The sequence below is a fragment of the Dermacentor andersoni genome, chromosome 6 (assembly GCF_023375885.2).
Source record: "Dermacentor andersoni chromosome 6, qqDerAnde1_hic_scaffold, whole genome shotgun sequence".
Lineage (NCBI taxonomy): Eukaryota > Metazoa > Arthropoda > Arachnida > Ixodida > Ixodidae > Dermacentor > Dermacentor andersoni.
The window spans coordinates 166,585,780-166,609,091 of record NC_092819.1 but is presented as its reverse complement, the minus strand read 5'-3'; the positions used below and the strand labels follow the sequence as shown (position 1 = coordinate 166,609,091).

General features: G+C 44.3%; 2 protein-coding genes across 11 annotated transcripts in view; one reads left to right on the top strand and one right to left on the bottom strand.

Annotated features, from left to right (window-relative positions):
* LOC129382682 (uncharacterized) overlaps nt 1–23,127 on the bottom strand; it is a 40,259-nt gene extending 17,132 nt beyond the window's left edge. The window contains exons 1-2 of one of the 7 annotated variants that reach the window (XR_011895313.1): nt 21,846–23,102; nt 21,413–21,684 (exon numbers count right to left, since the gene is read on the bottom strand). The gene's annotated coding sequence lies outside the window, so the exon portion shown is untranslated. Of the gene's footprint in view, nt 1–8,024; nt 9,069–21,412 lie in introns of those variants that run through there. The other 6 variants (XR_008610719.1, XR_008610718.1, XR_008610720.2 and 3 more) reach the window with 6 other exon arrangements.
* The window catches only part of LOC126523406 (piwi-like protein 1), a 103,331-nt gene that overhangs the window by 43,214 nt on the left and 36,805 nt on the right, over nt 1–23,312 (top strand). The gene's annotated exons all lie outside the window — the stretch shown is intronic.

Sequence of the window (23,312 nt, the reverse complement as noted above, 5' to 3'; positions counted from 1 at the left end):
TCTTAATTTTGTTAGAACTACCAGAGGTTATCTTGCCACTTCTTTGTTTGTGGTCTTCAAAAGTAAAACGAAATGAGTGAAAAAAATTTAATGTAGCAGGCAAGCAAAACCTTTCAGTTGGAATGTTATTCCAAATGTCAGAAAAATATTTTGAATGAATCTCTGTGAGTGAACATCTGAATTGCTTCATGCTTATGCAATCCGTAAGGAGTCATTTTCTTAGAGTGTAAAAGAATTAAGATGAGTTGGAGCACACTTTTGCAGAAGCAGTGTCCCCTTGTTTTTAGTGGTGTGTGGATGTTTCAGATCACAAATATTGAATTGAATAGTATTTGCTGTTTGATTTGTATTTGATTTATGAATTGATTATTAAAAATTATGGAATAATAATTTATTTTGATTATGTAAAGAATAACATTTATTGTGGCCTCAAAGAAGAGAAGGGGTAGGAACTGAGGACTATTCTGAATAAGTCTGCTGAAGGGAAGCTGTGGTTGCTATACATGAGCGCTAGTTCTTGAGCAAACACAGGGGTCAGAGGTGTTTGATTTTGGCAAAACAATTTATTATTTGGCCACTTGCATGATGTATCAATCATTTTAAAACAATGTGCAGTGCTTTAGTATTACACTTTTCTCCTTGAACAAACTCAACATTTTCCATGGCTCCAGATGTGCTATTCCAAATTTCTTTTTTTCATTACTGTCATTGCCATGGCATACCACGATAACTAAAAGTAGTTGTTTCTCATTTATGCGCTCCTCAGTTGACTGGACATCTATTTTGCAAACAGCATAATATGCATTTATATATGCCTGTAAACAAGCCAAGTAAATAATGCCAACACACTTCATTTTTTACAACTAGCACTCTACACTTACTTTATATTTCAGCAACTTTAGAAATTCTAAATTTGATTCAGTATTTGGAGGTTGCTTTCCTCAAACATATGTAGATGCAGTAAGAAAATTTCATTATTTGAGCACCCCTACTTCTTTTCTAAAATGACACTATTAAATTATTTTAATCTCCATTGAGGGAGGGAGATAAAAAAAAATAGGAGGGGCTGTTACATCACTTTTTGTGAAGTCAGACAATGCCATTTGATCATGCAGCCCAAGCAACTTCTCCATCTTTGTAGGTGCTGTCAGAACACCCATGTATGTTTTCTGTTTCTATGCTACTGTGCACCAGCTTTGCGAGTCTGAGTGCATCACCTCTGTGGCCACAAAGCTCAGTATGAGCAACTGTGATGTATTTTAAGGTTACCTTATGAAGAAATGGAAACTACCCAGTTTTGCTGCACTTTGCATGCATAGTACTACGATACTGTGTAACTTGACAACAGATAGCTTCTTTTGTGTGCACAAAGAACTTGGAAGTGTGATAATTCCCACAATAATTTCATTATTTTTAGTATGCAATATTTTACCCAACTTTGTCATTGGCCATTGGTGTTTGCAGGTGTGCTACACATTTTAAATGTGGTACTATTAAAAAATAGGCTGAAACCTATTTATGGATGGTGCTGCATGTTAATTAAAAATTTTACCTGGTAAGAGGGAGTGCAGAACTTAAATCTGTTTATTGAAAAAATGTTTGAGTTCAACACAAGGTTTAGTAGATTTACATGGTAACAACTTGTGAATGGAGTGGGGACGTGGCCATAGCAATTGTTCTGTCTCTAAAGTGCTACCGAGACAAGAATAGATACATGGTAATTGAACAAGGATTCTCGCTGAAGCCATCGTTTTGACAAAGGGACTTGTCTTCATAAGGCCAGCAACTGCTACAGATGAACAGGTCACTTTTGTGAGTATATATATAATGAAAGTTTACAAGAAGTTCCAGGCATGAAATAAGATGGAAATTATTTGCGTTATGTTGGCTTATTTTGAGGAGATAACCTTATTTGGTATTTACAAAATGTCATTGTTAACACAAACTTAGCATTTGTAGCCATTTTCATGGCTACTATACTGAACTGTACCCCCTTCAGTCACGAATGATGGTATTCTGCCAGGACATTTTTGGAGCTTGCAGGTATGAATGTTTCAGGTGTCCAGAGTTCGAAAAAAAAATTCCCCTCTCTAGGAATATTATTTTGCAAAGTCAATCGCGTCCTCATATGGAGACATCGTGACTCAATACTTTCTATCGCAAGTTCACTATGCCACTTTAAAGGAAGAAGGGGCATTATCTATTCAGGGTTGTGCGAGTGGTGCATCGACTGGTTGACAGGTTGTGATATTTGAAGAAGTGATCCTGAGCTGCGATGCACAGAAAAACATCGCATTTCTGGCAGTGGCCCCGGTTTCTACCACACACTTCTCATACTTGCTTTGCTAAGGAAACGGCAACTGGACTTGCTGGGGCCAGTGGTCCTTTGCATCCTACCTCACACAATCGCATCATGTTTAGAGCAAGGATGGTGACTCAAAATGAGCTATTCAGGTTGGACATTAAAAGAAAATGCTAAATTGCAGCACAGACAAAATTCTCAAATACAAAAACAGAAAACAGTCTGTACTGCTTCTGCAGGTCAACTTCGCCCAAACAAAATTCTGTTGTTCTGGGACCAAACTAGGAATCTCTCGTATCTGGACAACCATTCGAGGAAGCGACATAATTGCCAGACTGACGTTGTTCGTTTCATGGTCCGGAAATGTGAGCATTTACCACCTTCATGACGAAACAGTGCGTACGACGATTTGTGCATTTAAAAAATGCCACCACTTAAAACTAAAAGGAACACTGAAAAACACAGTTTAATTCTTCGACGGTGAACTAGATTGCCCAAGAAGTCCAAAAAGTGTCGGTGGTTTTAAGTTTTCGCACAGTGGCTATGGTTCGCCGGCGTGGTAAAAAAGATTGAGTGAGTCACAGTGTCTCCGAATGGAGACTCGGATGAAAACAGGATCAAAACTATTCAGTAATAGAACTATGAGTATTGTGCAACTGTTTTTCATTAAAAGTAGCTCTTTCTTCACATAAAACAGGGTTTTTAACCGTTCTGAATGTTTGAGGCTGCTGCAAAAGAGAAATTTGAGCAGCGACAAACCAGAGCTTCCGTAAAACATGGAGTCGTCCGTCTTCAAACATCTTTTTCTCTAGTAGTGTTTCGTCGCTTTATCAGATGGCGTTCATTGCATTTATGTATGCTTCCCATATTATCCCCACCAGTGTGCAGTGTCACTCCTTCGCTTTTTGATGAAAAACGCAACATAGAAAGTCGTATCTTCATATGGAGACACCGTGACTGAAAGGGGTACCGTACCCATAACAGCCATGTAACCATGATTGGATGTAGTAGCGAACAGGAAATGGACGTTCAATGTGTAACTATTGATCAGGTTTGAAGGGCTTCGCAAGATAAGTCCAAGGAAAATGTGGCAGGAGAAGATGAAATAACAGTTGATTTGATAAAACATGGAGGAGATATTGCACTGGAATCTTGCAGTCCTTTATTCACAATGCCTAACAACGCTAAGCATACCAGACTTTAAAGAATGCGAGCATAATTACAAGAATGGAGGTGTTTAAGAATTGGAAGAACTACAGACCCATTTCTTTAGTCTCAGTATTGTACAAGATATTCACTATCAAATAGAATAAGGGATACACTTGACCACAATATTCCATGATGGATCTCATCCAATAAGACATTTGAGACCGTAGCCAACCTCTCTGTATGACCTTAGAAAAGTACATATTTGGTTCAAGAGACAATAGTGGTCATGGAGGCATTGCAAAGAAGTAGAAGCATACATGTATGCCTTATTGCAGTAGCGTAAAGTCACACTTTCTCAGTGCATGGTTTTAGGCAAGCACCCTGAACAAAGCTTATGGAAAACTTTTGAAGACATTATTGCCATCCATAAATATTCTGAAAATTGTGTCGGCATGCCTCCACTATCGCTACACAGCTGTAAAATCATGCATCTATTCAGCCTGTGATTTCGTTCTCTTAACAATCATATTGTACGTCATCATCTGTTTTTTTCTGCACCCAATTGTACATCCAGTATATATTGATATCAACATGCAATAAATATTGGTTCTAGTCAGCACAGTGTTGGATCTCCTCTCATTGTCCTGTTTTTAGCACTGTTCCCTTCAAGAGCTTTATTAATATTTTACCTTCAGGTACCACATACAAATAATAGGAAACATGGAACAGCAATGCAAAACTTTTTACATCAGTGATTTCTTTGAGCAGTGTTAAGGTTGACAATTTTGCCTCCTTCAGGAACTCCGTTGAATAAACTTCCTCTAAGCATCTGCCATCCTGGTGTCCTTTCACTACAAGATTTCGAAGGTTATGGTCAGATACAGACAAAGGAAACTCTGTTTGGGTCTTGGGTGCAGTAGTAAATTTCTTAGCATGACTGTGAAAAATTTACGAGGTGCCCAGCATAACCAATATAATCCTGACAAAAGTGTATGGGAGGCTATGCTTGTAGTATATGATATCTAACAATGCTGCAAGGCAGTGCAAATGCCATAGACATGCATGCATCTTTGTGACATGCACTGCTGTGTCTTAACACCTTCAAAACAGTTTCACAAACTTTTTTTTAGCAATACCCGACTCAACGTTGCTAAATTTTCTAAAAGCCATACTTCTACGTACATATACCACTGCTCACAATGCTTTTGTCACCAGTTGCAAAATGATGCATTCAGCTGCAAGTCGTCGTTGCATACCATAACGCCATATGAGACCTTTCATTTGCATTTAAAGCAGATGGTATAGAAATAAAAAACAAGTGCAGAGATCATGTATCTCTTTGCATAGTATGTAAATGTAATGATTCAGGAAAGCTTTGCTTATAGTGTATTGCAACAAAGGCAATGGATTTGCTGCAATTTAGCACCTAATAGACCAATCTCACCATGCCTAGCACGCAGATGCATGCTTTTTTCCTGCCATGTTACTTGTAGTTCTTAGAATTTGGAACACGGTGGGAAGGCACTGCGTAATAGTTATAGAGTTTGCATATTCACCAACATGAGTTTTGTGGAAGCAGTGGTGGTGGTCAGAGTGCATATTCAGCGACTACACTTCTGGCCAAGTTGAGGGGCTGGAGACGTGAAAGTTCATTATCTCAATGTGAATGGCATGTGTTTCAAAGCTTGCATCTGTTAACATGCACCAGCTATGTGAAGCAGATTCTTTTCTGTTTGCGGCAGAAAATACTCAAGGAAGTATATAAAGGAAGAAAAAAAAAGTTGCTCTCCAATGACGTTTTGCATTAATATCCAAGCTTGACAATCCCAAATTACGACACCTTGCATATAAATGGTGGTGGTCATGTGTTTACATTTCAGCAGTGACTCGACCAAGGATATAATCTGCATGCATGTTTAAATATAAGGACATGCATTGAAATTTACTTAATGATGTTTATTTGCTTGAAGAAAATGCTTTTGCAATGGTTAATATCACATACACTATGAGGAACTTGGAAGCAGTAAGCTTTGAATGGAATAAGGAAAGCAGAAACTTCAAACGAGATGGATAGAGAGACAGACACAGGACTCTCTTTCTGTCCCGTTTGAAGTTTGCACTTTCCGCTATTAGACTGATAATGAACCAACTAGCCCAGCAAAGGATTTTCTTAAATGGTAAGCTTTATGGCTTATTTGACTTGCTGTTTTCAAGCACTCTAATAGTTGTACGAAGCAACAAAGTTGGGTTGCACGATTTTTGTTACAAGGTGCTTGTTGGCACGTTTTCTTGATTCATTAAAGGACCTTAAAGATGAGCAATAATGCTTAAAAGTGACCAGTTGAATGCAAGGTTGTGAAGCGTTGGTTATGCTTTCTATTGCATTTTTCTTTTCCTGCAGAAAGTATAGAAATGCTTAGGTGAACTGTTTTTTTTTCTTGAATATATGAGCGTGAGGTTAATTCTTTGTTGAGCCCGAGTGGTTACAATTTGCTTATGTCACAAGACGCATTCACTAATACGCAACTGTAGCCCTGCAGTTAAAGTGCTGTCTATCAACAATGCCAGGAGTTCAAGAAAGCAATGTTATCTAACCATCTAAATGAATGGGTAGATTTTTGATGGTCAGGGATGTGGCTAGGACTATTGTATAGCAGATGAGCGCAGGTATACAGACCGAGCAATGCATGTTTGTTCTTGTTTACAATGGCCAAGCCTGGCCGTGTGAGCAGCACTTCATACTGAATGCTCATTTGTCCGTTATATTTATCTGGTATTGCTGCATGTCTTCAAAGCCTCTCTTACTTCTAAGACTTCACTGCACATGACCGATCCTTTCATTTGTTCACATCTTTGTGCCTTTCACAGCATCGTCGTGTCCATTGTGGTGAAAATGCACGATTGCCACGTTCCATTTGCCTAAGTTTTACAAGCTGCACTAGCAGCCACAGCAGTTTTTCACGAAATCAAACCAACAAAAAAATTTTACTTGCTTTTCTGTCAGGCTAATTTGCTATAGTCCTTAAACATGTGTTCCTGTGGCAAGCTGTTGTCTTTTTGAAAGAAATAAAGACTTAGAGAATTTTGTTCCTTTGCATTTCATTGCAGCATACAGGGACGCAACAGTTTATTCCTTTACTATAATGTCACAATGCTTCAACGAAAAAAACTGTTGCCTATGATCAAAAAGACTCGGTGGATTACACATTTTATATGCTCTCTGTTCGCAACTCAGCTGTAGTGCAATTACCAGCATGCACCACAGCTGTGGTGGTGTAGAAAAAAATGAGACCAGTCTACTTTGCCTTTTATAATTTCAGGAAGGGCATTCCATCTGTCTCACCCCATTTCTTTTTATTAATAAATTATGTTGAGTAGGTTTTGCAAATGAACCATCTTTTTCCAGGGGTACATTATGTGACTGCTTGTATTATAGGATTATTTTTCTTCAAGCTTTAACAGGGACCAAGTTGCAAAGGTAGCATATATTATATATAATATTGCCAGCCCCAGTGATAGCAGTTCAGTAGCATCCGCACTTAGATGAAAGGTAAAACTAGTAAATTAAATAAGTGGTTGGAAAATACAGCACCTGATAAAATATCTGGCTAAATGTGAGGTGTGCACCTGTGCTTTTGTCCACACATCCAAATCACATAAGGTACACTATTGGACATGCTTCACTGTGGAGCTGCTAACCAACAAGACACGAGTGTGATTGACCATGTATGAACAAAGTAGGGTAGTTCTGATCCAATTCTCATATGTAAAAGACAAATCAAGTAACAAGGAAGTTCCTTATATGGTTAAATATCGTGAACATGGTTCAGAACAGTAGATGTGTGGTAGGACTAATGAGGGCTAACCAACAGCAAACCAAACAAAACATAAAGTACAAAACTGGAATGTAGAGTACAAGTTGCACAGACGTACACTATGAACTGCAACAACTGCTGCAAGGTATAGGTTGTGCAAAAGAAAAGGAGATACCTGAGGCTTGTGCTCAAGTTGAAGGGGTCAGGAATGCCGATCCACCAGCTACACGATCATCCAGCTTGGCAACAACCAGCAGAGCCAGCAAGTGAAAGGGCAAAAGTATGCAGAAGCATGCTTTTCTCTAAATCAGATTACTGTTTAATTGATGTCAAAAGCATGACTTTAATTGTGCACAGCAGTAGTGATCAGGCTAGGCTAGCGTGCAGTTGGCACGCATGTTTCAAACATGCCAGAGTGCATCGCAAACCAAATTTCGCCATGCAGTCTGGCATGTTGCCATGCATGAGCAACACACCTGAGAACTTTCTTCGACATTTCACTTGTTTAGCTTCTTCCTCAATTTCTTAAAACATTGATGACTACTGTGGCACATATTTCAACACAGTGGCATAGCCAAAATTTTTTTTATAGGGAGAGCAGGTGGACGGGCTGCACCAACATGACTGCGGACGGAAAGGGGGCTGGGCAGATCCCATATAGATAGAAATTTTGTATGTGTGTGTGTGTGTGCACGGGGGGGGGGGGGGGAGTGAGGGCTTGTGCCCAGTTTGTTACCCACTGGCTTCGCCACTGCTTCCAAATAGTCCATGAAGACTTTGTCCCAAAATGTGGACATATCAGATAAATTGCACAAACCTGGATTCTGTATTTCTTTAGCCGAGGGGAACAAAAGCCTTTTCTTATGGGATTGTACAAAAATACTGAAGCGGCCTGTATGAACTTGAGGCAGCCTTCTTTTTACTATATGAAAAAACAGACTACAAAGCCAGAGAAAGCACAGGGGAAATTGTGTTTCATTGAAATGTAGAAATAAAGGAAATGAAAGTGGATGAAAAGGTGGGAGCTGAACCACATTATACGTACTGTGCTATACCAGTTAAGCTGTCATGAGGGCCCTCCCTTGTTCACTTTCTTAGGTATTTGTGTACACATACAAAAAGAGCACTAGTAGTGCTAGCCAGGACCACTCGTAGCCAACAACAGCACATGTGGAACATCCCTTTTTAAGAACAGGAGTCACATAGTAAATCAGCTTTGCAGCAAGCAACTGGTCAAAGGTATTTTCTTTGGCTGCCTTGATGCCATGAGGGAGCATTTAAGGGCTTGTTGTCCAGTTGCCTAATCCTGAAGTCATACAATTTGACATCATCAGTTAGAGATGTTCCACATCCCCTGACATGGCCGAGAGAAGCAGTGCTGGCCAACCCTCCCAGGACTACCCCTTACACATACACAGATAGCCAAGTAAATGGGAGGACGACCACATCAGTAGCTTAATTGGCAATGCACGACATGCTTAATGCACAGTATGGTGGTTCGGCTCCCACCTTCAGCAAGTTGTCTTTCTATCAACTTTCACTTCCTCTTTACTTATTATTTCTACATTATGATTTCCCCTACATATTGTCCAGCTTCACTGTCTGCTTCCTTCACAACATAGTAAATAACAGAAAATTGGGTGCATCACTTTCCTTTATTCTTTGTGCCTCGTTCTCTACTGCTGCTGATAGTTTACGAAATCTCCTTCACAATCTGTCCTTGTGTGAAGAGAAATTCAATCACCGGACAACACCCTGTTTGAGAAAAGTCCAAAGTGATCGACAACTTCTTCGGTTTGGTGCTGAAAAAGATTCGAGAAAAAATACTCAGAAGTCATCCAAAACATATTTTTACACAATGCCTTAAAAAGTTTTTATTAGACAAGAGGATCATGCTAAGGGATAAAACTTATCAGAATTTTGTTATACAGATCAAGAGATTACTTTAACTGTGAGGTTTTGACATGTAACTTCACTGTGGTTTACATCGTAGGTTCTAGTTTATTTTGACCACCGGAGATTCCTTAAAGTGCGCCCAAGGCTCAAATGCAAGTGTTTTTACGTTTCACCCCCATCAAACTGTGGCTGTTAGAGCCGGGAATCAAACCACTGAGCTTGTGCTCAGCAGGGCACTATAGACACTGAGCTGCTGCAACGGATACCAAGGGATGACTGAAACAAGGCTTGCGAAATTCCACAAGGTGAAGAAAGACTCACGGGATGAAAAATTGGCATTTTCTTGATTGGCATGAGCCTAGAAACTTACACATTTGCGTACACCCACCTACCAGTATAGTGTCTTTACATTTCACATCTACGTAGTGCAGGTTCTACAATGACAAATTCCTGATTCGAGCTCAAGAATAGCGCGAAAATAAAATCCAAGAGAAGGACAGGACACAAAGCTTGATTCCTACAATGAATCTACGTCGTATTTCCATACAAGTTGCGAAGAATGTTCGTGCAAGCATGGTGCCTCAGATAACAGCGTAAGAAACAACAATGCTAGTATACATATCAGTTTAGGAAACAAGCTGCACCGCATTCTGGCTTCAAGACTAACTTAATTTGAGAGCAAGATTGAGCCTGAGTAGAACACTTTCCTATATACTGGTTTTCATAGTTTAGATTAGGGTTTCTCAACATGTGCATTTTGAAGTGTTGCGAGCAGGCGCAGAATGTAGATGCTGTAGCCTTCTTTGGGCTTTCTAGCAGGTTCTCAAGCAAGTCGTGATTCACAATCGAGCCGAGAAATCCGTGATTAGGGAAACCGTACAGTAGACGAAGAGTAGAGGTAAACGCTGCATTGAGTGCCATAAAAATTTGCGACAGCTCACTTACTCGCACATTATGCAAAGCCCCACGAAAGATGGAAAAAAAAAAGGAAAAGTCTTCACGATCAACGTACTCAAGTAAGCGACAGCAACAAACGTTTAGAAATATTTTAAACCTTTCTGTCATAAGAGAAGAAAGTGCCGCCAAGCTGAAGAAACTCACGAGCTCCATTTACAACAAATTCAGCAAACAAGAGCAACAGCACTGAAAAACTGAACAGTAAGCTGCACAAAACCACGTTATGAACCATAACAGGCACTGCAAGGTATAAGGAAATGAGTTGCTTTAGGCGTGGGCCCAAGTGTCGCTCATGATCGCAAGCTCAGGCACATTTCGGTTGTCCCAGCACAACTAACTAGCATATTTTGCTACACAATACAGTAAGGAACCATAAATTTATGTTTTAACTAAGATCAAAAGTGGAAGCAGCGCGCGCAAACTGTAGCAAAATTGTTAACTGGAACACGCCATACTTGTTTAAACGTCACAATCACGTGGTCAAAAATGTGACATCACTTCCGTGCATGGCAGTAGCGTTTTGGTATGGCATTTTGCCTCTACTACGCGTGTCACCAGTCACCGCCTTTTTTTAAAAACCCATATGGGTCTCAAGAATTTTCCTTTTCGTGTACCCTCCTTGATCTTGCGGGTTTCTACAGAACTGATTTGCCAATAATTGGGGTTAGGAGCAGGCAAATGGTCAACGACCCTGACTTTGACCGCCTCGATGCCTTGGGTTAGCAAACAAGAGTTTATTGGCTACTAGCCTGCTTCTAAGGTTACATGCAATTAAAGTAATTTACATTTACTAACACATGCAGGATCGTCCTAACACCGTATGCTTCCATGAACTCATGCACTGCCCAAGATCATAACACACGAAAAGCACAGTTCACGTTAGCAGGCCTTGCAAAGCATGCCAAGATGCACACCTTGAAATTTATTTGAATTGTTTGAGTGCTCCCTAATATGGTCATTTCATGGGACATTAAAGGAAAATACAAAGCAGACTACTAAGTAGTAGTGGACTATAGTACTATTTGCAAGCGTGCTAAATTCTTACGCCTCAAGTTTCTGTTCCACCTCCTTAATGGGGGCTACAAATTACACAGTGGTGCATATGTATCTTTCTCTGAACAGCGAAACACTAGAACTAAACACCTTAAACATTTAATTGAATACAGGTTCCACACAGACACATTCAGGTATTTTTTCTTTCCTCAGACAATCAGTGATTAGAATTCATTGCCTAGTGATATAATTTGTTCACCTGACGATTTCCTTCCTATGCTGGAAAAATAGGTCTGAGTACGCATCTTAACTTATAAGTATCGCCTACAGACACTGCAATATGTTTGTAATTGGTTTGGTGTACTTTTTTTGATGTTTGCCTTATGCTTCTGCATTTTTGTTCATTAACCTTTAAGGGCTGACTCAGGAAGGTCACACCCTCTTATTGTATTGCTCAACTACATCTTCTCGTAAACTACAATATTAACAAGTGTATAAGTTTGCCATTCATATTTTGATGCAATGTATTTTCCCATGTCCTGCAACAGCCTCGAAATGGAGGCTAGCAGTATGTATGAAATAAATAAATAGATGCGGCCTATTAAAGTAGCATTCCATAAACCTCACAGTGCTTGTTTCGTGCCAACAAGACTTAGTTTACGAGGAAATTGCGTCTGAAGGGTCCGCATACCTAGAGAGGAATTCAAATCACCTGCTCCTGAGCAGGGAGTGGCGACGTTGCATACGCCACGACTGCCCTTTGCTTTCATCGGTGAGTAAAACAGCGCCCTACAGATGGTGCTACAGTTTTCTACGAAAAATGCGTACGTGCGGCCATGGAGCAACCGACCCAAGACAGAACATTGGATTCACCACTGCAGCTGCTCTTGGTCAAGTGGCATGGACTGTTCAGACATACCACGACATCACATGAACATAAAATTCTCTGCGACTTGAAGTTTGTGCAAGTTTCGCGAGCCAGAAAAGCCAGCTCAGCACTACATAATAACTACTGAAACACAAAAGCGTGGGCGATGCTTTCAAGGGTAACCTCAATAGGTTCTTTTTTCTAAATATCAAATAGAACTAGACAAGAAGCATTTTCTTTCATGTTATAATGCAATGCAGCGATATTTTTATTACTAGTAGATGAGTTCCAGTGACAGAATTTTAATGAGGAGTGCCTTCATCATCTGGCTAGTACTTGAATGTCTAAGGGAGTGTCTAATTGTGTCCTGCATTTACTTCAGTTTCTCAATTACAAAAGCTCTATTCGCAGTAATATTATTACAATATCATCGAGCAATGCTCAAAAGACGGGCCGCCATGAGAACGAAGATGACGTCGCAGCTCTTAGTGCGAGCGAGGGTCGGCCTGGCTCCAGTGTAAATAACCTGTAAATAGCCCCTTTCGTCTGTCTTTTCACACGTAACATTCTGGTGGAGGTGCGGGGTACTTCAAAAGCCGCCGCCTTCTCTCGTCTCGTCACTCTTCTAACCTCACCACCCATTCTCGCCCACTTCGACCCTGATGCCCCTACAGAATTGCGTACAGATGCCAGCGGTCATGGCGTAGGTACCGTCTTAGCCCAGCGTCAGCGTGGACAGGATCGCGTTATTACTTATGCGAGCCACCTCCTAGCACAATCGGAGCACAACTATTCCATTACGGAATGAGAATGCCTTGCTGTCGTCTGAGCAGTTGCGAATATCTGTCCTTACCTTTACAGTCGCCCTTTTTCCGTAGTCACTGACCATCATGCTCTCTGCTAGCTTTCATCACTAAAAGACCCTACAGGCCAGCTTGGTCGATGGGCTTTGAGGCTACAAGAATTTTCATATTCCATGGTGTACAAGTCTGGCCGCCTGCACCAAGACGCTGACTGCTTGTCGTGTGTGATAGGAGTTTGGACTATTTGAATGTCGCGGCCGAATGCGCGTGACTGCTGTGCGGCGGCGACGGACGAAGAAGAAGAGGAGAGCCGGTGTCTGGGCGGAGACGGCAGCCGTGCGATCTGCCTGAGCTGCCTGGGCTGGCCTTCCGAACGAGCCGAGCAGTCATCTACCCAAGGCCGGTGTTCCTGGGTGTGCTGGCAGAACAGGCCGGGCTGTCCTTGGTCGTCAACCGGCCTGCTCCACTGCTGGGCGAGCATCCGACACCGGCATGTTCCGGTGCAGCTAAGCCTTCCGAACGGTCTACCCTGTGGCGGGCCGACGTCCCGACCCTGCTGTCGCGCGAGTGGCTCGTCGTGTGCCGGGCACCCGCCCCGGCCTCCAGCACCTGCGCCACTCGCCGCTCGAGATTCATCGCTGCGCCTCTTCGTGCCGTGAGTGTGTGATACCGACGCGCTATCGGACGCCTTCCTACATTGACGCTGAGCGTGACGATACTTACGCGACAGACATTTATGAAAGGAACTGTGTGTGTGTTATCGTGTACGTTATCCTAGTCCCGTCCCCGTGTCATTAAAGCCTCTCTGTGTTCATTGTGCCATCCCTGTGTGCTTGAGGCCTGGGCCCACATCCTCCTATCACAAATTTTGGCGAGCCTGCCAGGATTTTCAAACGCACAGGAGGAGCGATGGAGATCGAGAGGTTGTACGCCATAGGGAAAGAGCTAGGAATGACAGGAGCGGAGTTAAAGCGTTGGATTGATACAGAAATCGTGAGGGAACGCGACCAGCGCGCCCAACGTCGGGAAGACGCGAAAGCGCAGGCGCTGGAGGCCGAAGCGCAGGCAGAACAAGAGCGTCTACGACTAGAAGCGGAAGAACGAGTGCTAAAGCTCAAGATCGAGCTCCAGGAAAAGACTGCTGGCGTACAAAGCGCACAGAGTGACAGCACTACGGAACAGTCGGTTACCAGGGCGGCTCCTGAGCTATTCAGTCCTCATAAGTTGATCCCGCCCTTTAACGAAGCCCGGGATGATTTAGACGCTTACTTGCAACGTTTTGAGCGAGTGGCAACAAGTCAAGAATGGCCCCGCGCAAAATGGGCGCTCTCCCTCAGCCTCTGCCTGACAGGAGAAGCGTTGACGGTCATAGGACGGCTTGATTCTAATGCAGCCCTAGACTACGACCAGCTGAAGGCTACTCTCCTTCAGCGCTTTCGGTGCACTGCCGAGGGATACCGAGAAAAGTTTCGAAACGCAAGGCCCGAAGACAATGAGACTGGCCTACAATATGCAGGTACAATACCGGGCTACTTTGACCACTGGCTTGAAATGTCCCATATTGAGAGGACCTTCGACTCCCTCAGGGACACCATGATTGCTGAACAGTTTTTGAGAAGATGTTCTGCGTCGCTGCGAGTGTTCCTGAAAGAAAGGAACTGTAATACCCTCGCTATGTTGTCAAAGAATGCCGATTGTTTTATAGAGGCACAAAACCTGACCAATCTAGGTAGAGAAAAGTTATGCAAGGAGGTCGTGTTAGACTCTGCTCGCAAGACTGAACTTTCAACAGCGATGCCGCGTGCAACTAATCGGTGCTTCCTTTGTGATAAAGCAGGACATCGAGCTTCGGAGTGCTGGTCCCGGACTAAAAAGAACTCTACAGGTCGCGGATGGTCTGGCAGAAAGGGACAAGGAGGTGAAGCCTCAAGAAGGGAAAATCAAGGAGAAGCTTCGTGTATTCTGGCTCCGTCGCAAGCTGAAAAACCGACAGAAGATGGTGGCGGATACGTAGTGCTTCAAGGTGGCGAAACGGTCCCAATAGTCAACATGACGTTAATGCGACAAGGCCCCAGATGTGACAGTGGAAATCTTCCAGTGGGAAGAGGCTTTCTCGAATCACAACCGGTGTCTGTCTTACGAGACACTGGCTGCAATACCGTGGTCGTGCGACTCTCTTTGGTACCTGAGGACAAAATGACAGGAACAAAAAGTCCCGTGTTCTTGCTGGACCGCACAATCCACTACTTACCGGAAGCGATAGTATACTTAGAGAGTCCATTCTTTACTGGCGTTGCAAGAGTTAAATGTATGCGAGATCCCCTGTATGATGTGGTATTGGGAAACATTGAAGGTGCCCGTGCACCTGATGACCCGGCCAATTCATGGTCTCCGCTGAAACATAACAGCGACAAGACGAATTATCCTGCCAACCGGATGTCATCCACCGCTCAAGCAGAGCTACCAGACGTAGAGGGCCAAACGTTGTCCACAGCTAAAAACACAGCCGCCTCCTCGAGACATACAGAAGACTACGAGTCTGATACCGAGCTCGTTGCTGTGACAAAGGAAATGAAGATACGGTCGCTGCCTACACTGCCTGTCTTGCCATCCGCAGTCGCTGGAATAGAGCAAGGCAAATTAAAAGCTTTACAGAGGAACGATGGGTCTCTGAGGAGATGCTTCGAAAAGGTCGGAAAGATTATGGTCGCGGATGGCCGCGCAAGCGAATATTACTTAAAGGATGACATTTTATACAGGAAGCACACAGTGTCAGGTGGGAAAATACTAGATCAGCTGGTCGTGCCAAAAGATCTCAGGGGGATGGTGATGAAATTGGCTCATGAAGGGATCCTCGCCGGTCACCAGGGTGTGACGAAAACGGTGGATCGAATTGTTGCTGAATTTTACTGGCCAGGGGTCCAGTCGGAGACGAAACGGTTTGTTAAATCGTGCGACGTCTGTCAACGAACGGTGCCGCGCCATTTAGTAGGACGCGCTCCGCTGGGTACGATGCCTGTAATTGACACTCCCTTTGCTCGCGTAGGCATCGATATTATTGGTCCTTTATCCCCAACTTCAGATAAAGGCAACCGTTACATCCTCACTATGGTTGACTTCGCCACCAGATACCCTGACGCTGTCGCCCTGCCATCTACCGAGTCGAGAACTGTTGCGGAAGGACTCGTCGAAATGTTTTCCCGAGTGGGCTTGCCGCGGGAGATTGTCAGCGACCGGGGATCCTATTTCATGTCAGCTGTGATGAAGGAGTTCAGTCGTCTCCTGTCAATTAAGCAATTGCCTACCACGCCGTACCACCCCATGGCAAATGGATTAGTGGAACGATTTAACGGCACGCTAAAGCGTGCGCTCGGACGGATGTGCCAAGAGCGACCTAAATGTTGGGACCGCTACCTAGGCCCGCTACTCTTCGCGTACCGAGAAGTGCCACAGAGCAGCATCGGTTACTCGCCATTTGAACTGTTGTATGGGCGCTATGTCCGTGGTCCGATGGCTGTGCTAAAGGAATTGTGGACAAATCCCCGTTTGGATAACGACATGAAATCTTCTTACGAATACATCATGGAACTGCGTCAACGGCTAGAGCGTACGTGCGCCATCGCCATGCAAGAGCTCACGAAAGCGAAACAGCAACAGAAAACGTATTATGACAGGAAAGCCAAGATGCGAGAGCTCAATCCTGGAGACAAAGTACTTGTTCTACTGCCTGGTGAAAGGAATAAGTTGATACTTATGTGGAAGGGACCTTTCAACGTTGTAGAAAGGAAAAGTCCTTTGGACTATGTTGTTGACCTTGGGAGCCGAACAACGGTATTTCATATAAATATGTTGAAAAAATATGAAGAGCGACCCAACAGCGAGTTGCTTCAGGTAACAGCGACAACGGTGGGTACAGATGACGCGACAGGGCTAGAGCTTGCAGAGACAACGCCGCCTTACCCGTCACTTATCCGAACGCAGACATCAAAAGACGTCGTCATTTCGAACCAACTGACTATGGACCAGCGACTCCAAGTTGAAGCTGTCCTTACAACCTACGACGATATATTCTCTGATCTACCTGGAAAGACTGATGTCCTGCAATGTCATTTGGAATTGACTACTACTGCGCCCATACAGGTCCGGCAGTACCCCATGCCATTTGCTGTCAGAAATGCCGTGGAAAAAGAAGTCCAGGACATGCTGAAGTTAGGTATAATAGAAAAATCAAAGTCAGCATATCAGGCACCCATTGTGGTGGTCAAAAAGAAAGACGGCACAGTGCGCCTCTGCATAGACTTTCGAAAACTTAATCAAATTCTAGTTCCCGACTGTGAGCCCATTCCTAGAGCAGAGATGATGTTTGCCAGGCTCACTGGAAGTCATTATTTTTCTAAATTTGACCTCACAAAAGGGTACTGGCAAGTACCCATGGCCCCTGAGTCCAAAGAAGCCACTGCATTTTCATGCGACTCTGGACTATACCAATTTAAGTACATGCCTTTTGGCATTAAGACAGCACCTGCTGTCTTCAACCGATTGATGAGGGAGGTTGTCGGAGACATACCTCACGTCTACTATTACTTCGACGACGTTCTTGTGGCAACAAAAACATGGGAAGAGCATTTAAAGACATTAAATTGCTTGTTTCACAGAGTGCGCACAGCCAAACTAACCATAAAACCCAACAAAAGTGAAATCGGCTCCCCAACAACATGCTTCTTAGGCCATGTGGTAGGGCAAGGCGTTTTACAGCCCTTGAAAGACACCGCCAACAAGATCAACACTGCCAAACGACCTGGAACGAAGAAGGAGCTCAGGGCCTTCTTAGGACTAACGGGATATTACCGGGACTTTGTTCCGAACTACGCTGAGCTTGCCCATCCACTCACCGACCTTACGAAGAAGGGCTCTCCGAACCGGCTGAATTGGCAGACACCACACGAAGAGGCATTTATGCGATTAAAGGAGCTGTTGTCACAGCAGCCTATACTGAAGGCTCCAGACTTGAGCAGACACTTTGTGCTACGCACGGACGCCTCTTCGAGAAGTCTCGGAGCAGTTCTTTTGCAAGAACACGACGGGCGTTTTCATCCCGTGTCCTACGCTAGCCGGAAGCTTTTGCCACGTGAAGCTGCCTACTCCACAATTGAGAGGGAGTGCCTCGCCATAGTGTGGGCTATACAGAAATTTCATGTGTACCTTTATGGTAAACCATTCACCCTGCAGTCCGACCACCAACCGCTGCGATACCTAAATTCGGCGAAGCACGTCAACAGTCGCGTACTACGTTGGAGTTTACTCCTTATGGATTATGACTTTCATGTGGAGTATATTCGTGGATGTGATAACGTTGGTGCAGACTATCAAAGTAGAATAGCTACGGACACGGACTAATGTGTCATGAGAGTAATAATTAGAACTGTGTGACTTGTGATACTCTGTAGTGCTACCCTCCTCGACTTCTTGAACTTGGGGGGAAATGTGATAGGAGATTGGACTATTTGAATGTCGCGGCCGAATGCGCGTGACTGCTGTGCGGCGGCGACGGACGAAGAAGAAGAGAAGAGCCGGTGTCTGGGCGGAGACGGCAGCCGTGCGATCTGCCTGAGCTGCCTGGGCTGGCCTTCCGAACGAGCCGAGCAGTCATCTACCCAAGGCCGGTGTTCCTGGGTGTGCTGGCAGAACAGGCCGGGCTGTCCTTGGTCGTCAACCGGCCTGCTCCACTGCTGGGCGAGCATCCGACACCGGCATGTTCCGGTGCAGCTAAGCCTTCCGAACGGTCTACCCTGTGGCGGGCCGACGTCCCGACCCTGCTGTCGCGCGAGTGGCTCGTCGTGTGCCGGGCACCCGCCCCGGCCTCCAGCACCTGCGCCACTCGCCGCTCGAGATTCATCGCTGCGCCTCTTCGTGCCGTGAGTGTGTGATACCGACGCGCTATCGGACGCCTTCCTACATTGACGCTGAGCGTGACGATACTTACGCGACAGACCTTTATGAAAGGAACTGTGTGTGTGTTATCGTGTACGTTATCCTAGTCCCGTCCCCGTGTCATTAAAGCCTCTCTGTGTTCATTGTGCCATCCCTGTGTGCTTGAGGCCTGGGCCCACATCCTCCTATCACATCGCGTTACCTGTTGACAACTTTGACTCCTCCAATATTGCCAGTGCTTCTTGTGTATTCTCTGTATCACAGCTGCTTCATTTCGCCGACGAGCAACATCATGACGGCTACATCAGAGCACTCATAGACCATTTTGAACATTCTCCAGCCGATGCTGCTCTACGCCTCTTCGTCCTCCGTAACCTTCATCTGGACGGCTCTGAGTTTCTACTTGTAATACCTAAACACCTCAGCTCCACTGTTCTAGAAGAGCTTCACGACGCACCAACGGCAGCACACCTTGCCGTATCTCGAACCTATGACCGTGTACGTCGCCGTATTTTTTGGACGGGCCTTGCCCGTTCCGTACGATGTTGTGTCCCCACTTGTGAACTTTGCCAACGACGTAAGAAGCCTTCCCAGCTCCCCACCGGTTACCTGCAGCCGCTCGACATCCCTACCAAGACCTTCCATCGTGTCGGCTTAGACCTTCTCAGCCCATTTCCGGAATCCGGAATCTACATCAGGCAACAAGTGGGCTGCAGTCGCAGCGTACTGCAAAACAGTGCAGTTTGCGGCTTTGAAGCTGGTCGGGGCACAGCATGGCATTGGCGTGTTCAATAAGAGCATCAACCTTTTAAAAGGCGGGAGCTGACGCATACGCTTTCCATTCCGCGTTGTGGTACTTGTTAAGTCGTCAGTCCTCACATCACTGGCAACTGCGCTTTCCATGCTCATATGTTGACATTTCTCATGGAATTGTCATTCTTCTGCCTGTCCGTGTAGAGGTTAAGATGTCCTCTTTGCCACATTAGGGCGAGAAAATTGTTTAATAAATCAAGATTAACATAAAATACATGTTTTCTTTAGATTGTTGCTCTGGGTGATCTAGTGCCTCACTTGAAACAATTTTTGTGTTTCCATCGCTATGAATGTTCGCACTCATGCAAAAAAAAAAAGACCCATTCTGTCACGCCAAAAATGTGTGCAACAGTGTACAACATTTATCGACGTGAAAGCAAATAATTTTGCTAGTGGCTCTCATACCACGAGACAAGGGTGTATGAAAAATCATGCCAACCATTTTGCATTGTGCTGTGGGTTGGTCTATGAGATACCTCTCGGCTGTGGCAAGTTCTATGTAGACCAAACGGCCCAATGCCTAAATGACTATTTGAGGGAGCATTCAAACAATTTAAATAAACCGGATGGTTCAGCACAATGCGTTGGCGGGCTAGTTGGTGCGAATCCATGAATACTTTGTTTAGCGCAAATCGTTTTGCGCTAAACAAAGTATTCATGAAACCGGATGGTGCAGCGCACATTGCAAGGCCTGCTCATGTGAGCCGTGCTTTCGCACATTGTGATCCTGGGCAGAAGTAGCAACAAAACAGCACATGAACTCGCGAAGGAATATTTTATCAGAGAGATGGTGCACATGCCAGTAGCACTTCAATTGCCTTAATTCCCCAGAAGTGCACTTGTTTAATGCCGATTTGTAGCATTACTAGACAAACTAGCACTGTCACAACATTCGCCTCTTGCATGTGCACAAAATTTGTACCCTATCTTCCATCCTTTGAATCATTAAGTCAGTTGGTAGTTCGCACTTTCATGCGTCCTTCTTCTATAAATATCTTTTTGCGCACAAAAAAAAAAAATGCGTCGCAGATTTCACCAACTTGCCCAAGACGAAGTCCTAGTCAGTTTCAAAAATTTCCTTCAGAGATTTTCTTGTTGTGATGAGAATTTCTGTCAATGCATGGCACTCTGTTCGAACAAAGGGACAGGTGGTTGACAACTTCACTGAAGATGGGAGAAAAGAAAGGTTATAGAGGCAAAGATTGTCACATTATCACCCAGATATGTTCCCTAACGCAATGCCTAAAGAGTTTTTTTTTTTGTTGGACAAAAGGATCAGGGTAAAGCTCAAGACCTATGAGCATTCTATTGCACAGACAAAAGGATTAACCAAACAAGCCCTGTGAAGTGCAGCAAGGTCAAGGAAGATTCATACAATGGAAACGGCATTTGCTTGAGAGCGGCATGCATGGACCTGCAAGCCCACACTGGTCATATTAGCATGCATTTCACATGTATAACAAAATGCAGGTTCCTGCAATGAAGCTACGTCATGTCTACAAACAAGTTGCGAGGAACATTTGCGCAAACCTGGTACCTCGCACAGCGCCATCATAAGAAGCAATACTAAATAGCAGCTTAGCAAACTAGCTGGAAGAAATTTAAGAAAATTTCTCGGTCTTCAAGACAGCCAAACTTTACAACAAAATTGAACCAAAGTAGAGCTATGAGTGGCTGGGCCACCTTTTGCAATATTTGTCTTCATAGTTTACATTCAGGTTGCTCAACATGTGCCTTTTGAACTGTAACGAGCAGGTGCACAAGCAAGTCGCGATTCGCTAGCCACCAAAATCCGAGGTAAACAGGGAAACAGCATGAAGATGCAAGACAAGAAACAGTAGAGGTAAATGCGACATTGCCGTAAAAAAATTGCAACAGCACTTACTCGGGCAATATATGCAACAGCAATCCTACGAAGGATGAAGAAGAAACTTTAATAGAGAATGGTCCGGCAGTTTTTGTCAGGTGGCGGCTCGAAGTCCTTGAACTCGAGCGGCACCTTCGGCTTGCCGGATGGCCCAGAGCTGCGGTCTGCCAACTCTGAACTTTTGAGAGTCGTCTCCCAGCGGCGGCAACGCCGATGGAGAAGGTCCCCGGCGGCCCTCGAAGCCGGGGCGGCGCCGGGAAGAAGCGAGCTCGAGGCTTCCCGCACTCTGGCTGCAGCGACAAGAGTTTAGAACGCGTTTAAACGTTTTTACCATAAGAGAAAAAAGTTCTGCCATACTGAAAGCCAACATGTGCCCCATTCACAACAGCAAATTCAACAAACAAGAGCACTGAAAAACGTAACAGGAGCTACATAAGACCACACTACCAACCATAAACGCTCTGCAAGGCATAAGGAAACGAGCTGCTCCAGCGTTGCGTCCAAGTGTCGCTCGTGATCGCAAGTTCGAACACCATCCGATTCTTCCAGCGCAACTAGAACAACATTCTAGCACACAATACAGTAAGAAACCGTAAAATTGTGTCTTAGCTAAGCTGAAAAGCTGAAGCAGCTCCAGCAGCGCGCGCAAAACTATAAACCGGAACACGTCATACTTGTTTAAACAACGTCATCATAACTCTGACGTCACTTCCGTGCGTGGCAGCAGCGTTTTAGTATGGCATTTCGCTACTACCACGTGCGTGTCAGCAGCTTACGCCAAATTTTAAATCCAGGCCGTGTCCAGGCCAGAGGTCACGTGAAAGATCGATGATGCTGAACGCTATTTGCGTTTATAATGGCGAAGAAACAATAAACTTACTAACAAAGAGCACAATATCTAATTAGCAATGATAATTTTGCCCTGTTTTTATGTAAAAGAAAATGCTTCGGTAATTGTAAGAGAAAGTTTGTAAGATAAAATGGATGGATGGATGTTATGAGCGTCCCCTTTGGAACGGGGCGGTGGCTTGCGCCACCAACCTCTTACTACTATCCTGCCTAATATCCTACCTATTTTCACCAGTGGAAAAAAAAAAAAAAAAACCACTATGAAGTACCACGTCCAAATTTTCTGATACCCTATTGCGAACTGTGCTTTTGTACGTCTCCGTCTTTTGTCGTTTCCCTACTTTTCTTCCACCAATCCTCCAATCGCCTCTTACTGATGTCTATTGCGGACCTGTTTGCTTTACCACTGCTCCCGCTGAACCCAAGGGCTTCAAGGAGGCCAGTGGTGCCTAAATCGACCGCTGGGTAGACGTCCTCACATTCTAATAAAATATGTTCCGTCGTTTCCCTAGCTTTACCGCAGCAAGCACATGTTTCTTCTTCATTCTTATATCTCGCTTTATAGGTGCGTGTTCTAAGGCATCCCGATCTCGCTTCGAAAAGTAATGAGCTTCCCTTTGAGTTATCATAAATGGTTTCTTTCCTAATTTCGTTTTTTCCCCTTAAGTAGTTACTCATGGCAGGTTTCTTTTCCATTGCCGCCACCCATGAGATTAATTCAGCCTCTCTGACTTTCCGCTTGACCTTCTTTGTTGCTGTGTTGCCCACCCCACAGGCCGCATACTTGCTGGTAAGCTTCCTAGTTCTTTTCCTCCACTGTGAATCAATGTTTTGCCTGTACAGATACCTGAACACTCTCCCAGCCCATTTACTTTCCTCCATATTCCTCAGCCGTTCTTCGTACTCAATTTTACTGCGGGCTTCCCTCACTTCAAAACTAGTCCAGCCCATATCCCCTTGCACAGCTTCATTTGTAGTCTTGCGCTTATTGCGCTTATTGCGCTTATTACGACGCCTCTACCGGGAAATGTTGGAACTAACGAACGAATCCCGAAAGTGATGCTACTAC